Genomic DNA, 16,829 nt, shown 5'->3' with positions numbered 1-16,829 from the left:
AGTCTGCCTCAGTTGTGGGGTGTTGGGCGCAGGGTCACGCTGAGCCAAGGAGTTATGGGTCACCGTGTCACGCTCAGCCAGAGGCGATGGGGTACAGAGTTACTTTGAGCCAGGGCTTGGCGGAGGCTCAGTACCAGGATCGGCTGGGGATGATGGCGTCCGGGGCGCGGGTTCTGTTAGGCTGGGTGTGCGCCCGCCAGGGGCAGGCACCTGTAGCTGCAGCTCCGGGCGCCGTCTGGGAACCCTGCCCTGCGGTGCGCGGGCTGGGGCGCTGTTCCTGCGCTCGGCAGTGAGCGGCGCTGATTCTCCGCATCCACAGCTCGCCGCCAGCCCGGGGCAGCGGGAGGGGCCGGGCCAGGCCACCGCCTCCTCCGGCCGCAGGCTCCTCCTCTCCCTCCGCCCCACTCGCTGTCGCCGGCCCGCCGGCCCACCCAATCCACAGTCCCCGGCCCAGCAAAGCCGGGCCGCTTGTCTGGCCGGCGGAGGCTGAGCGCGACCCTAGCCAGCCGCGGCGCCCGCCGACCAGGGGCAAGCGCGACTCCTGGGACCCCGCTCTGCCTCGCGCCCTCTCCTGCTCCCCTATTGTCGCGGGGACGCTCGGGCCCGAGCCGGCGGGGCGGCGATTCTCCCCCTCTTCCTCCCGCGGGGGAAGGAGCAGAGAAAGGCGAGCGGCTCCGAGAGAGAGCGAGCCGAGGCCCCTGCTCCCCGGGCTCGGGGCTGGAGGAGGAGGCAGAGGCGGAGGGAAGTGCGCGTCACTCCCGGGAGGAGAGTATTTTACCTCCGGGCAGAAGCTGCGCCTGCCAGTTACGAACGAGCGGCAGTAGCCGCGGTGGCGGAGGGCTCCAGGAGCTCCCTGGCCATGGAGAGGAGATCGGGACCCAAGGACTCCAGGAGCCCCGCTCCGTCCCGGTGGACCGCTGTGTAGGCACCTGAGTTAACGACGCCAAGCGGGGGAGGGGAAGGTAAGGAGCCGAGAGTCACCCGCCCCCTGCCCCGCCTCCTCTGCTGTGCCGGAGGCCACGGCCAGGGCGCGGACCGGGTCCAGCACACCTTCCCCGCTCCTGGCGGCCTGGCTGGTGGGGCATTTCTGCTGAAGTGGAAGACGTCCTCGTGCCCTTCCCCGCTGCGTCTCGTTTCCAGCTCTCTTCTGGATTAAGTAACCAGACTCCTCCGGAGTCAGTCCTCTCCACAAATGGTCCTTGGGAATCCTGTCTCAATTTCTTCTCCTCTCGCTCTCTTTTCTTTACCATTACGGGGAAGGGAACAATGGACCTTTCAAGGACGTAGTGAACAGTCTTAAACTTTTTGGAGTGGGCTGGGTGGGATAATAAACCCCGCAGGAAGCCGACTGCAGGGGGAGGTTGATGGAGTGTGCACCGCCGTCTCGGCTTCGGGGTGCGCGCGCTCACGCCTCTGGGGTAATCTTTGTCTGCTTACTCTCCCTCCGAGTTGCTGAGCTCCGGTCTCCCACCCCTCTTTCTGTTAGTCAATGTGAGGCGAAGCTTTAAGTTCCCGTGCAGCTTTCCTTAAAGCTGGGAGTAGACTTAGTACCGAACTCCATTCCCAGCTTTTCTCCGCCGGGTTTGGAGGTCCTGGCAGGAGGCGGTGGCCCCTTCCAAAGAGCCGCAGTTAACGCTGGTTACTGCACCCTTAGCAATAAGACCAAGGTCCTGACTTCTCTGGATGCTTTTTGCTGAGGGTTGATGTGTGTCACCAGACCTCTCCCTGAAGCGGAAACAGCTCACTTAAATTCTCCACATAAGGTTAGGAAAACAGACTTTGATATATGTCTCCTTTCATCAGCAGCTGGGGTTAAGGATGGAGTGCCTAATAATTTTAAGAACGTTCATTACTCACATGAGCCATTCACGGCCTTGGGTTCACTCCCCTCGTTCCAGTGTGACAGCACGATGCTCAGTTACACGTATCCAGGCTGTGGATGTCCTCCTGTGAGCTCTTACCGGTGAAAAGTGAGAATTTAGATGGGAGGTGGGTGGAGGTGTGTGTGTGTGTGGCTGGCTTCACCTGAGCCGAGGAGGCCTGCCAGGGCAGCCAGACAAATCTGTTGGAAATGGCTCTGTGTTAAAAACAAACACATTTAAAATAGGCTTAAAGTTCCTTGGTTGGCTAGAACGGAACTACCAATGTTTACTTGACTGCTGAAGGAAGCTTGCTCTTTTCAGAATCGGTCTGGGTATCATACTCTGGTGGTGTATCTTTGATTACCTAATTAGAGGGTTCTTTTTTGCCTGGATTTCTTAAAAAGTTTTTTTTAATGTCTGTTTTTTGTAGATATTATCCCTGGGTTGCCTAGGTTGGTCCCAACTCCTGGCACTACGTGGTCCTCCTGCTTTAGTCTCCCAAAGTGCTGGGATTACCTCAATTTGCATTTCTGAGAATAACAGCAGAATGTGCAGTAAGCGATGGGTAGCACTTCAGGGTGCTTTGTTCTTTCCATTGAAATGACGTTCCCGAGCTTTCTGTGTTCCCTCAGGAGAGGATCTGTCTGGTGAGTGCAACTGGAGGTCTGTCCGCTGGCTTTCAGTTCAGTCCACCTGACACTGTTTATCTGGTGCATATGTCCTTAAAAGCTCACAGAACTAGAGTGAGAAGTGAATTCTGAGTCACCACCTGTTGTGCTTTGTCATCCTGTGAATGAGAAAGTAAGCTGGTGGCTGGCCCTTGTGTGGACAGGGAAGGAGAATCTGTAATTCTTCCCCTGTGCTTGTGTGGATGTCCTGTGTCATGGTTTCAGTAATCTTCCTTGCTCTAGCCTGCCATCTGAATTTTCAAAAGTGTCAGATTCATAGCAGGAAATCAGAATGGGGCAACACCTCAGTCATGTTCTGATGGAACTAATCTAGTTTATACTCAAACAGCTACCTAGAAAATGAAGAGAAGACAAAGGGCCCTTTCTGAAGTGGAAAATGTACTACTTACTAGGTACATACCTCTATGCAAGTTTCTGAAATTGAGAAAGATAAACTAAATTTCATCAAGAGAAAACTTAATAATCACTATCAAATTCACAGTTTTAGACTTGCATGGAAGTATGTAAATGTGTGCATTGAAAATGCTCTAAAATATTTGAGTAGTGCATCATCCACCCACCCACTATCTGTTCAGCTAACACTTATTAATCACTTACTGTATTCTAGACCTCCCAGGAAGCTATCTCAACACCGTGCTTTATGAGAGTTCATGTTGGTAGGAAGAGGGAGTTACATGGAGTGGTTGCAGCTGGGGAGACCACAGGGCATGGAAGATACCTATGTGGTGGTTTTCATCTGAAGAGTAAGACACAGTTTCTGCTATTGAAGAAATGAGTCTAACCAGGGACACAGGAAATTAACAATGAGAAAGTCCAGTAAGTGGGTAGGATGCTTTATGAAGCCGGAGGAGGAACAGCCCGGTGGGGGTGAGGGGTCCCGCAGGCAATTTTGTGAGAAATACAGTTAATGAAATCAGACAAAAGAGAAAGGACTGAAAACTGGTCTGAGGTACCATTTTAAAATACAAAAATTGGAAGACTTGAAGTCAGATTTGGGTTTAAAACAAAGCTCTGACCAGTGTTAAACATTTGCATGCATTTCTTCATCTGTACAATGAGTTAAAAATGGTTTATGGAATGTTCTGAGGATTATATTTGATTAAATTTGCTATGTATATAATATATAATATATTTTACAAGTATTTAGGGTCTATCTCAAAAGGTACTTTCAAAATATATGTATGTGTTATTTTAAAAAGCTATAAACAGTTAGATACAGATCACAGCTTTATCCGATTGGTCAGCCACAGATTTTCATTTTGTTGGCTTTTTCCAGAATGCTCTGAATCCTGTCTTGAGAGTCCTTTAGAGTTTAGGCTAGCTATTGTCAGATGGCATTCCTCGCTTGTCCAGGCTTCTTCCTATCCCAGCCACAAGAAATCTTTTCATTTCATTTGAGTTGTGAGCATTCATGAGAAGAATGGGCTGTCTAGTACAGTACACCGATTGAGAGGGGTTTGTCTGGATTTGTGTTGTTGCATCTGTACTCTGTCTTTCCAAGCCAAACTGGCCCTTCTACATTCCTCTCTCCCCACATGATGAATATGGAAAAGGAAAAAAAGAAAGGCTATGCATCTGCATTCTTGAGACCATGAAAATCACCCTCACTAGTTTCCAGCATTTGTAAAGAGGTATAATTTTCAACTAGATTGTAAGAATGTCTATTTTCAATGCAGCAGCTGTTGTCTAGGTGAAACTTGAATCTGTAAGCAATACTTGCTTTAGTTTTCCTTGAAGTGGACTTAAGCTCATGTGACCTTTTAATAAATTGCCTTTGATAGAAATTCAAACTCAGATATTTAAATCAATCAAGTTAAATGTGTCTTATTTTTGAGGGGGGGATCTGAATATAAACCAGTTTTCTAGCCAGTGCTACATATGTTAAATCTTAAATCTTTTAAGGTCCCTTATTTTAAAGGGACTTTAAAAATAATATTAAAACAAAGAAGTTGGTGCTCAGAAAGGCTCAATAATCAGTGAGGTCATATAGTAAATTAATGGCTGAGCAGGGACAAAAACCCTTTTGTCCCTATTTCTAGTTGGTGCTTCTTCCCCTCCCCCTCCAATATATTCTTATTTATTCCTATTTGGCTTTGTTAATAATCTGGTTATTTTAGTGGTCAAGTAATTTGCATTTGGGCTTCAGAACTCATTACACTTAAGTTTAAGGCAGACATCGTATCTTTTTCATTTCCTAGTATTTAACACATGATAGTGGGGTGATGTTACTTGTAATAAATTTCTGTCAAATAAGGAACTAAGTATAAAAATAACATTAGCTAAACTTGCATTTTCTATAACCAGGGTGCAGATTTAAAGTACTGTGGAAGCGTGCGTGTTTTAAAAGAGCCAAGTTCCTGGAAACACTATTCAGATTTGTATTGTGAATTGTAGGATAAAAATATACTAGAAATATGTTTGTATGTTCTTTTGTTTCCCAGCACACACTTTAGGATCCCTTTAATGCTGGTTGTCAGGAACTATGTTCAGCAAATATTTTATTGCATTCCTAGGATGTACAAGACACTGTGCTGGTTGCTGGGAGCAATCCAAATATAAGTAAAGCATGGGTCTTTATTAAAATGACTTTTTAAAAAAGTGGAAGAGACCCAGAAGCTGGGTACGTCTTAAAACACACTATCATTATCTCCCAACAAATCAGTCCTTTGATCTATCAGGCAAATCTGCTTTGAAATTATCATTAATAGATTAACCTTTTAACCAGATGTATAACCATACATTTGCTTTTGTTACATGGTGATTAGTGATAAACCTTTTACATTTATCGGGAGTCCATCTTATTTTGAGCAATAAGTAAAAGTTCAGTATTTGGTAAGAATTTTATATTATGAAAAGATTGGCTAGGAGAGATTGTAGCCTTCTTAGCTTTAATATATGTTTAAAAATGGCTTTACCACTGGATAGAAGTGGGATTAGTACATTGTTGCCTGAAAGACTTGAAATTTAAGACAATCCATATTGAGCCAGTGAGAAAACAGTTGACCTCAGTGACTCTGAGTTTCATGTAAGTGTCTTAAAATATGGAATATTCACCACACACTTGATGTCCTGGCCAGGTCTGATTACTAAGTCTTTCTCCAGAGCAAAATTGTTATGGATGTAGGGGTTCTTACCTAATTATTGGCTTGCACTGTGGAGGCTGTAGGCCTTCTATTGTCATAATGCTAATATGGTGACTCACTTCCTTGAAGAATGACTAGTTTTTCCACATAAAGTTAAGTTGGAAAATTAATTAACATTTTAGGGATTGGAAAGATTTAGTTTAGCATAAGGACAAATGCCTAATTCCTGTTTCAGAAGGAATGAGAAAAATGAATTATTGTTTTTTTAAAAAGATTGTAGTTAAAAAAAAACTCATTGTTTTTTAATACTGCCAGTGCTACCACTATAAAATTAACTTTATATGAAGCTTAAAAATATATTGTACTTCATTAATGAAAAAGACATGACTTTAATTGCTCAGGAGATATTTATTGATAGCCATTTCCCAGCCACCCTATGGCATGTCCAAACTGGAAGTACTCCTCATGCTGAGAACCATGTGATAGGAAATAAAATGTGAATGAAGGGATAGCTCAAGAGGCTGAAGGAGGGAAGAACAGTCTTTCAGTGTGGCTAATGACATCTTTTGGCTAATGACAATTGCTACTGTCCTTAGAGCCTGTGCTGATTTAGGTGCTGCCTGCCTTACCATATGGCTCCCCTTTCTAAAGCAGGGTCAGCTGATAAATAACTTCTAGCAGTCCGGTTACTCTGTTGTCTGAGCTCGGCTTTAACCTTCAAGCATTTCTTTCTGTCTGTACTTGTGTGGCACTGAGCTGGTCACACAGTCCCTGTCCTATGTATGTGTGTCTCTATGTGTATAAATAAGCATATGCATGTATGTTTTCAAAGAGAGTCTCTCACTTTGTTGCTGAGGCTGTCACATTCTGTGGCCTCGTCTGGAATTTCTGGCTTCAAAGTGATCCTCCTGTCGCAGCCTCCTAAATAGCTGGGACTTCTTTCCCTGTTTGGCTATGCAGAGTCCAGCCACCACTCCAGTGCTGAGTAATTGCTTTTCTATTGGAGGTCCTACCATTTGACTCCCTGGAGCACAAGGGTCTTGATGAACATTTGGCCTATGTTTCACTTTCCATAGTAAGAAAGGGCTATGACTGTTTTGTCTTTTGTCTTTTAACTTATCTGCAAGTGACACTTTGCCTCCTAACCTTCCAAAGAATATGAAAGACTTCTTCAGTCTCTTGTAACCCACCCGTTACCCCTACATTGACTGTTACAGTGTGGTATCAATTTAGTGGTAGAGTGGTATCACTTGTAACCCACCTGTATCCCCACATTGACAGTGTGGTATCATTTTATTTATTTATTTAATTTTTTTTTTTTTTTTTTTTTGGCCAGGGCTGTGTTTGAACCCGCCACCTCCGGCATATGGGACCGGCTCCCTACTCCTTGAGCCACAGGCGCCGCCACAGTGTGGTATCATTTTAGTGGTAGAGTTCAGTGGTAGAAAGTGGTAAAAAGTTTGTACACCCAAAGTAAGGAAGCTGTCATGGTGTCCGTTTAAGTAAGTTTGCTGGGCTTTTAGAAAATTTAAACTCTATTCTATTCATAGAGATTTAATCAATTCAAGTAAATCCCCACCTCAGAGCCAGTTTCTTTGCCCCTACTTGCAGTTTAATTACTTGTTTACTTGTGTTATTTCCCTACTGCTCCCACCCACCAAGGGCTGGACTTTGAGCTTCTTGTTTTTTAGCTGGCCCGGGCCGGGTTCGAACCTACCACCCTCAGTGTATGTGGCTGGTGCTTACACCACTGTGCTACGGGAGCCAAGCTGACTTTGAGCTTCTTGAAGGTAGAAACTGTATTTATTTTTTGTACTGCTAGGTCTTTATTATTTATCAGAATCTTTTTCTCATGAGAGATGCTCAAAAGTAAAATTGTTTCCTGTTTAATCAAGCTTTGTTCTCAGTGGTTAAAGTTATATTACAAATAGGCTACATATTGGGTGGCACCTGTGGCTCAGTGAGGAGGGCACTGGCCCTATATACCGAGGGTGGTGGGTTTGAACCCAGCCCTGGCCAAACTGCAACAAAAAAGTAGCCGGATATGGTGGCTGGCGCCTGTAGTCCCAGCTAAAAAACAAGAAGTTCAAAGTTATTTCCACGTCTTGGCAATTGTAAATTGAGCTTCGATAAAGAATCTAGTGCAGGCTGGGTGCCTGTACCTCAGCGGCTAGGGCGCCAGCCACCTACACCAGAGCCGGTGGGTTCTAACCCAGCCTGGGCCTGCCAAACAACAATGACAACTACAACCAAAAAAATGGCCGGGCATTGTGGCTGGTGCCTGTAGTCCCAGCTCTTTGGGAGCTTGAGGCAAGAGAATCGCTTAAGCCCAAGAGTTGGAGGTTGCTGTGAGCTGTGACACTACAGCACTCTACTGAGGGTGACATAATGAGACTCTGTCTCAAAAAAAAAAAAAGGAATCTAGTGCAAATGACCTTATGATAAAATGATTTTTTTCTTCTGGGTAGATGTCTAGTAGTGGGATTGTAGGGTCAAATGGGAGGTCTAATTTGAGTTCTTTGAGAATTCTCCATACTTCTTTCTTAAGAGGTTGTATTAGTTCGCAGTCTCATCAACAGTGTAAAAGTGTTTTCTTCTCTTCACATCCACATCAGCATCTGTAGCTTTGAGACTTTGTGATATGGGCTATTCTCATTGGGGTTAGGTGAAGATTAGGGACAGTGAGCACTTTTTCAAATGTATGTTAGCCATTCATCTGTCTTCCCCCCAGGAGGTTCTGTTCACGTCTCTTGACCAGTGGTGGATGGGATTGTCATTCTTTTTTTGTTGTTGATTAGTTTGAGTTCTCTGTAGATTCTAGTTGTCAATCCTTTGTCAGATTCATACCAGGCAAATATCTTTTCCCATTCTGAAAGTTGTCTTTCTGCTTTACTTGTGTCCTTAGCTGTGCAGAAGCTTTTCAGCCTAATTAAATCCCGTTTGTTTATTTATGTTGTTGTGATGGCCACTGAAATCTTTTCCATAAAGTCTTTCCCCAGTCCAACATCATCAAGAGTTTTCCTCACATTTTGTTCTAAGATTTTTATCATTTCATGTCTTAGATTTAGGTCTCTTATCCATCTTGAGTCAATTTTTGTAAGTGGTGAAGGTGTGGGTCCAGTTTTAGTCTTTTACATGTGGTTATCCAATTCTCCCACCACCATTTGTTGAATAGGTATTCTTTTCCCCAGTGTATGCTTTTGTTTGGTTTATCAAAGATCAGATGACAATAAGAAACTGGTTTCATCTCTTGGTTTTCTGTTCTGTTCCAAAGGTCTGTGTCTCTATTTTTGTGCCAATACCATGCTGTTTTAGTCACTGTGGACTTGTAATATCACCTGAAGTCTGCTAAAGTGATGTCCCCAGCTTTGTTTTTATTCCTAAGAATTGCCTTGGCTCTACTGGATTTATTCTGGTTCCATACTAAAGAAGAACTACTTTTTCCAGTTCTTTCAAGTATGTCCATCATTTCAAGTATGATGTTGGTATTTTAATAGAAATTACTTTGAATCTGTAGATTGTTTTGGGTAGAATAAATATTTTAAGCATGTTGAATCTTCCCAGCCAAGAGCGTGGTATGTTCTTCCATTTGTTAATGACTTCTGCTATTTCTTTTCTTAGGGTTTCATAATTTTCTTTGTAAAGATTCTTTACCTTGTAGGGATGACGGCGAAACCTGCCCTTTTCCCTCGGTTGGTTTGCTAAAAGATCAACTCACAAGAAAGGTTTATTTTCAAATACCATGTGCCTGGGAGGAACCACAAGAACTTTTATAGATGCCTTTTAGACGGGGTGGGTGGGGGACTGTAGAAAGTATAGGTGTAGCAAATGGTTGGTGGGGTGGGGTGTGGGTGTGGGTGGGTGTGGAAACTGATTGTAGATTAACTTGAGAGATAGGCTTCAAAATCACCTTGGGGCCATTCTATTAGCATGTAACAAGGAAGTCAGCAGCCCCTTTTTGATTCACAATCAGGTTACTCAGATTTTAGGTAGATAGAAGAAAGGTTTCTTTCAATGCTTCTTTATCATGAATGACCTTTAATTCACAATATTCTTTATACCAAGGAGTCGTATTTTGGGGCAAAATTTTCTTAGCTCCTTCCATCTTTTTTGTTAGGCATATTCCTAAGTATTTTGTTTTCTTTGAAGCTGCTATAAGGGGAATTGTGTCCTCAATTTTCTTCTTAGTTTGGCTGTTATTAGCATATACAAAGGCTGCAGATTTGTGAACCTTGGTTTTATACCCCGAGACACTACTGTATTTCTTGATCACTTCCAGGAGTTTTATGGTTGAGTCTAGAATAGTTCTTAGTTTGGAAGGCATGTCAAAACATACTCATTATAGGTTTCCTACTGTCACTGTGTTTTGATGTTGGTATATCACTGGATCATGAAGGTGTGCTGTGTTTGTGTTTGATTATCAGATACATCTCTGTTGCTTTTTTTTTTTCTCCCCACCTTTCAACATTCTACCAACATAACTTTCCTGGTTCTTTCTTCTTCACAAGTATTTTAAAGCTCTGCCCTTTGCAGAGAATGCAGCCCACAGGCAGCTCCGTCCTTTGCTATAATCTTAATTAAATCAGCCTCCCTGGTGGCAGACCTCAGCTTGGTTCTCTCTTTGGAAGGTCGGCTGCAGGGCTGGTGACATGCCTGCACCGGCCATTGTGTGCCTTTGCACAGCCATCCGTCACTGCCAGCAGGTTGGAAGCCTTTCTTGTGTCTTCCCAGCCAGCTGAGAATGAGGGCGAAGGGGGGAGGGACTCAGGAGCATTCCAAAGGAGGGGAGAAAAGAGAATACTTTTTAAACAGAAGGAATTAAGGAGAGAAAGAAATCTGAGAAATAATAATAGGAAAGAAAAGGAACAGAAGTGAAGCATGGAGGAGGAGTGGTAGGTATGATTGTCCTCTTACATTTTCTCTAATTTTCCAGGCTGAAGAACAATCTTTTTGAGGTTTCTTTGTTCTTTACTTCCACCCAGAGGCCTATGTACTTGGCTCATCTTTATTTTTATTTTTGATTGGTCAAGAGGTATTAGACGTTCTTCATTTTTATCCTTTATTCTGCCTTGGACTGCAGGAGAGCTGCATCTTTACCTTTTATGCTGCTCTTTTGGGGGCCATAATAATGTATTTTTGCCTTCTGGCCCTATCAGCCACATTGGCTTTAGGGTCAAGCATTACTTTGCTGGGACATGTTTTAACATCATTGGCAAAAATGTGATTAATTAGTATATTTGCTGTCAAAAATCAGACATCGCCTTCTTTACTTTGCATAAATGATAGAAATATAAAAACGAATTTAAAATGTTTTCTAAAAGTCACTTATTTAACTTTAAAATTGGAAAGTGTTCACTTGGTTTATTCTTGGCATTAGAAATTATAAAATAAAAGCTCTTTGTTTTGAGAGACCCATTTTTACTAGGAGATTCCAGTATAACTTGCTAAAGAGATACCCACTTTAGTGAAATTATAGCTAAATTCCTTAAATACAGACCATAAGAATTTATTGTTTTGCTATTTTTGAGTAAACAAACTCTTAGTTTTTTTTTTTTTTTTTGGAGACAGAATCTTGCTATATCACCCTCATTACAGCTCATAGCAACCTCAAACTCTACGTGATTCTCTTGACTCAGCCTCCCAAGTAGCTGGGACTATAGGCACCTGTTACAGTGCCCGGCTATTTTTTTTTTCTGTAGTTGTCATTGTTGTTTGGCAGGCCCGGGCCGGGTTCGAACCCACCAGCCACAGTGTTTGTGGCTGGCACCCTAACCATTGAGCTATGGGTGCTGAGCCAAGCTCTTAGCATTTTTAGTTAGTTTTTATTTTCTAGGGATTTACTATTTCCTGACAATAGTATTTAAGTAGTTTTTTAGCAAAAAGTATATAACTTAACACACAAATTTCTAAGTAGGAAAAACTTTAGACTTTAAATAATACTTATTCCAGTTCAAATGCTTAGTGGTAATTTTATTTTATTTTTTTAGTAAATTTAGTCTTTTTTAGACTGCATATCTGAAATTTTCATTGTAATTTTTCTGTATTGCATACATTTTTTTTTTTGGTCCCAAGTATTATATTTTAATAGGATTAGTATGTTTTGAAGGGAGAGTTTTTTCTGTTGAGGAAGGAGATAATCTGAATAATACATGGTATGAAGCTAGAAGTCTGGTGTATACAGATGTTTATTACAATAGGAGCTTAACTTTTGGGAGTATCATTCATCATATGTATCTAAATTGATCAAGTGGAGGAAGCAGTCAGGGAAATACGGAGGTTTGTAATTAAGAATTGCTGCATTCCCCTCCTACCTCCGAACATTGGCTTGGGTACTATCAGCTTAACAAAAGGAAGCAGGGATCAGTGTAAATAAAGTAACTGTACAAAGTGTCTTAGTTCGTGGGAACATGCCAGACCATTGCAGGTGATTATGACTCATACTGATTTTGAGAGTTAAGGGAAAAGGGCTATAACAAGCATGAAATAATTAATGGAGAATGTGTCTTGTGCAGCAGGTGCTGTCCTGGTTGGAGGTTTTGGGGTGCTCAGTTCTGTGGGAGTATGCTGATAACACAATCAAGCAAATCTCTGAGTTTAATTTTTTCAACCATCTGTCTAGTTTCTCCTAAATAGCTATGTGTGCAGACTTAGCATTTATAATGAATTCCTGGCAGTGGTTGTTTTAGAAAAATGTATTTTATCCTATGTGCTCCTCCTACGTTATATTTCTTTAAACTATATATAAAATGATTTCTTCCCACAGAAACTTTGTTTTAACCTTTGTTTTTGAAAAGAAAAAGAATTTTTTTTTTGAGACAGTCTTATTAGCAGACAAAGAGAGTCTGGCCTGTCACTGTCAGCCAGTACATAGAGATGGGGATAGGTTCACCGAACTTTATCAGAAGGCTGGTGATTCCAGAGAACAGTGAGACTAACCTCTCCAAGACTGATCTGTTCTTCCATTTCCAAAATCGTGGTTTTATACATAAAAGTTCAAAGCAAGAACTGTACTAGCTCTTACCTTAAACAACAATAATTAACCCTTATCTTAAACAATAATCCTCCTAACCATGACCCATAATAAACAATGATATAACCCATCACTGAAAACATTTCTAATTCAAAAGTTAGTCTCCTAAATCAGTTGCCCTAAACTATTCAAGATATATGCACTTTTAGGTTAAAGGTGAGTTTACAAAACAACAAGAATGGGAGACATTAGGAAAAGTCACCTAGGAGGTAAAGCAACCAGACCAGCTGTGTCCCGTCAGCCCCATCCTGACTGACTCTTCTCACTACATGGGGTCTTAGTCTTGCTCTGAGCCTTGGGGAGAGCCTGGTGGCTTCGTAGCTCACAACAACTTCAGTCTCTTGGGCTCAATAGATCCTCCTGCCTCAGCCTCCTGAGTAGCTGGGAGTATAGGCACCCAACACAGAGCTAGTTTTTTTCTTTCTACTTTTAGTAGAGACATGGTGTTATTCTTGGTCAGAATGGTCTCAGACTCCTGAGCTCAAGCAATCCGCAGGTCTCAGCCTCCTGTAGTGCCAGGACTACAGGTGTGAGCCACCATCCCCACCCTGAAAATCTTTATAATATGTATTTAAGTACACACTCTTCATGAGAATATTGATCCCTCTTAAATATTTCGTTGATAATTTTGGATATTAGAGAGCCTAAAAAGTCTACTTTGCTAAGTTGATTTCTTATTGAACAGTTTTATACGATCAGGGTATGAAGCTCACTATTTCTGAACCGAATAACCTGACTGTAAAACCAAACTAAATGAAACACTATACCCACCTCAAACAAAACAAAACAAAAATCTGAAAATCACCTTTGTTATTCTTTGTTGGGTCTTACTTTTAGAAATAAGATGTTGGGAATATAGAACCATTAATTGAAACTTCAACGCAGTTAGGAGCTGGTTAAAGATTTTGTTAGGTCAGAAGTACTAATACTTATAGTAAAGTCTATGATTCGTTTTCATGATAATTCTTGCATACCTCCTCTTCTTCTGACAGGTTTACTTCTTCCTGCATGTTTTTACTTTTTGGGCATGCAAGTCAATGTATTATGCAGATCATCCAAGATCTTAATAAAAGGAAAAATTTTCTTAGCCAGATTTTGGCTAGTTGTGCCGAACCTCTTGGAAAGCAAAGATTATAATTTGTGGAATTGACTCTTAGGTTGGATATTGTTTCAGGAATTATATCCTCCATCAAAAAGGAATAAAGTTGGCTGCTCCTACAATCTAAATTAAGTATAGGTAGGATTTAAAAGAGCTTAAGTCAGTCAAAAGTATGACATTTTCATTAGGTGTTCAGTATGTGATGCATGTTTTGACATTTAGCTGTGGGATCCCCTCTGCATTGAGTTGCAAGGGCTGGGTGATTTTGGGGACCCAAGGCATGGCCTAGGGTGCAAAAGAGTCCTTACTCACTCAGCCGCCCTATAAGTGGTAAATGTGTGTGGTAGTGACTTTGTCCTGGATAGTAGCATCTTGGCAGCAGAAAGAACATTCAAACCAGCCCTTTTAAATGGCTCTCATTGATTTCTTGTACGTGCATCTCTGTATTGAGAAGTTTTTTCTCTTTGATCACAGTATTTATTGGCTGCTGGCATAATAATATAAAGGTGAGTGAAGCTTTATCCTTTTCTCTTATGTGCCTATAGCATTTCATAGTGTGTGAAAATAGGGTGAAAGTTTGAGCTTCTTGGGTGGCGCCTGTGGCTCAGTGAGTTAGGGCGCCAGTCCCATATACTGAGGGTGGCGGGTTCAAACCCAGCCTCGGCCAAACTGCAACCAAAAAATAGCCGGCTGTTGTGGCGGGCGCCTGTAGTCCCAGCTGGTTGGGAGGCTGTGACAAGAGAATTGCGTAAGCCCCAGAGCTGGAGGTTGCTGTGAGTCCTGTGACGTCATGGCACTCTACCATGAGGGGGGTAAAGTGAGACTCTGTTTCTACAAAAAAAAAAAGTAAAAAAAAAAAGAAAGTTTGAGCTTCTTTAGGTAGTGCGCTGCTTTTTATCTTTAGAATGCCTATCTGAAGTTGTTAATAATATCCTTGTAGTCACCCATTCAGTTTCATATTAGGACTGCATTTTTTGTAAAAATTAATGCATTGAGGGCGACGCCTGTAGCTCAGTGAGTAGGGCGCCAGCCCCATATACCAAGGGTGGTGGGTTCAAATCCAGCCCCCGCCAAACTGCAACAACAACAAAAAAAATAGCCGGGTGTTGTGGAGGGCGCCTGTATTCCCAGCTACTTGGGAGGCTGAGGCAAGAGAAGCGCCTAAACCCAGGAGTTGGAGGTTGCTGTGAGCTGTGACACCACGGCACTCTGCCGAGGGTGATAAAGTGAGACTCTGTCTCTAAAAAAAAAAAGTTAACGCATTGATTTTTTTTTTTTTTTTTGGAGTAATGTTCCCAATGTCTCTCAAATCAGAGAAGCTGATATTAGTCAAATTTTCCAGAGCCTCACCATGTCAAAGAAAAGGTAAATGGGAAATCCCAATCTGTGTGTGTGTGTATGTGACAGCGAGAGAGCGAGAGAGAGAGAGAGAGAGAGAGAGAGGCCAGGTTTGCAGATCCAACGATTTCTTTCTGCTTAAACAGAAATCAAACAGATGTCTGAATCAAAGTAGAATTTACTTTTTTTAACCATCTGTTTTCTCCCCAATAGCTGTACATATGACCTAGGATTTATGTTAAATTCCTCTGCAGGAATTTGTGATGTGAGTTCAACAGTCACTTATTGAGTATATACTGTTTGTAAGGCTTTGTGAGAATACCAAGTTGGGTAAGATGTCCCCTTTGGTTTCAGGAGGCTGATAGTCTATAGCCAGAGATGGACAGGGACATAGTTAACTAAATGAAACATCAGGCAAAAAGCAAGATGATCCTTTAAGAGTTTTAGACAGAGTATAGGGAAAACCCGAATGGAAACTTACAGTCTTGAGAAAGCTTCCTTGATGAGATAGGGTGGTGTTTGAAACTTTAAATCAGTTGTTCTCAACCTTGCTAATTGCCGTGTAGTTACAAATGGAAAAAAGGGGTTGAGACCCACAGGTTGAAAACCACTGCTTTAAATGAATTGCTCAACTTCCTTAAAATCATGCCTCTTTTTGGGTTAAAAAGCATGATTTTCTTTAATGTTATTGAAATTTCAAAGTAATTGTTTTCTATGATTACTTACTGTAGTTTATTACCAAATAAATTATTTGAATGCTCTTACCAATTTATAGGCCCCTCCACACTTGAGCTACTTTTGAGATAATACACTCTTTTTTATTTATTTATTTATTTTTTATTGTTGGGGATTCATTGAGGGTACAATAAGCCAGGTTACATTGATTGCAATTGTTAGGCAATGTCCCTCTTGCAAACACTCTTTTTTTTTTTTTTTTTAAATAAGAGGAAGGGCTCTATTTACCAGCTGGGAGCTTATGGCATAGAAGAATTCCAAATGGCACTTTTCTTTTCAAAGAAAAAAATTTTATTAAAAATAACAGTACATTTTCAAGGTGTCTTTTTGTGGGAGCAACTGAGAACTAGACAAAAGCACTAGACACTTTCTGAATACTTTTTTCTAGCATTGGTATTTGTATCTTTTAGGCTGACATATTTTCATAGTCTTAGTAATTTCCTTAATTATCTACTTTAACTATTGCCTAAATTGCCTGTGCCAGTTTTTAATTGCTTGCTTACTTTGCCAGGCCTTTTGGGTTACCACTTTTTATCATCCAAAAAATAAATGCAAAATAATTTTCTCAAAGAACATCTGAATACCGGAAATTATGTTTTGAAAACTTTATAGAGAATGGTTTAGATTATGCCCTATTTTGGATTATTTGTAGGGCTATCACAGGCTTATAATATTCTTTAAAATGTATCATAAAATATGGATGTGCTCTTTCCACAGAGTGTGTGCTTTGCACTAGAAATACAACTCTTACAAAATGGTAGGGAACACAAATGATGTATTGAAGTGAAATAGTGGTCTGTAGTAAAATTATCAAATTAATACCTTATGCCACGGTGCCCATAGCACAGTGGTTACAGCTCCAGCCACATACACTGAGGGTGGTGGGTTTGAATCCAGCCTGGACCAGCTAAACAACAATGACAACTGCAACAGAAAATAGCTGGGCGTTGTGATGGGCGCCTGTAGTCCCAGCTATTTGGGAGGCTGAGGCAA

The 16,829-nt window shown here is 41.7% G+C and overlaps 1 protein-coding gene across 3 annotated transcripts in view; it reads left to right on the top strand.

Annotated features, from left to right (window-relative positions):
- Positions 1-451: 451 nt before the first annotated feature.
- The window catches only part of CEMIP2 (cell migration inducing hyaluronidase 2), an 82,889-nt gene continuing 66,511 nt past the window's right edge, over positions 452-16,829 (top strand). The window contains exon 1 of one of the 3 annotated variants that reach the window (XM_053574907.1): positions 452-962. The gene's annotated coding sequence lies outside the window, so the exon portion shown is untranslated. Of the gene's footprint in view, positions 963-1,401; positions 1,764-1,949; positions 1,971-16,829 lie in introns of those variants that run through there. The other 2 variants (XM_053574915.1, XM_053574935.1) reach the window with 2 other exon arrangements.

Source organism: Nycticebus coucang, chromosome 2 (genome assembly GCF_027406575.1).
Source record: "Nycticebus coucang isolate mNycCou1 chromosome 2, mNycCou1.pri, whole genome shotgun sequence".
Classification (NCBI taxonomy): domain Eukaryota; kingdom Metazoa; phylum Chordata; class Mammalia; order Primates; family Lorisidae; genus Nycticebus; species Nycticebus coucang.
This window is presented reverse-complemented; position numbering and strand designations above follow the sequence as displayed.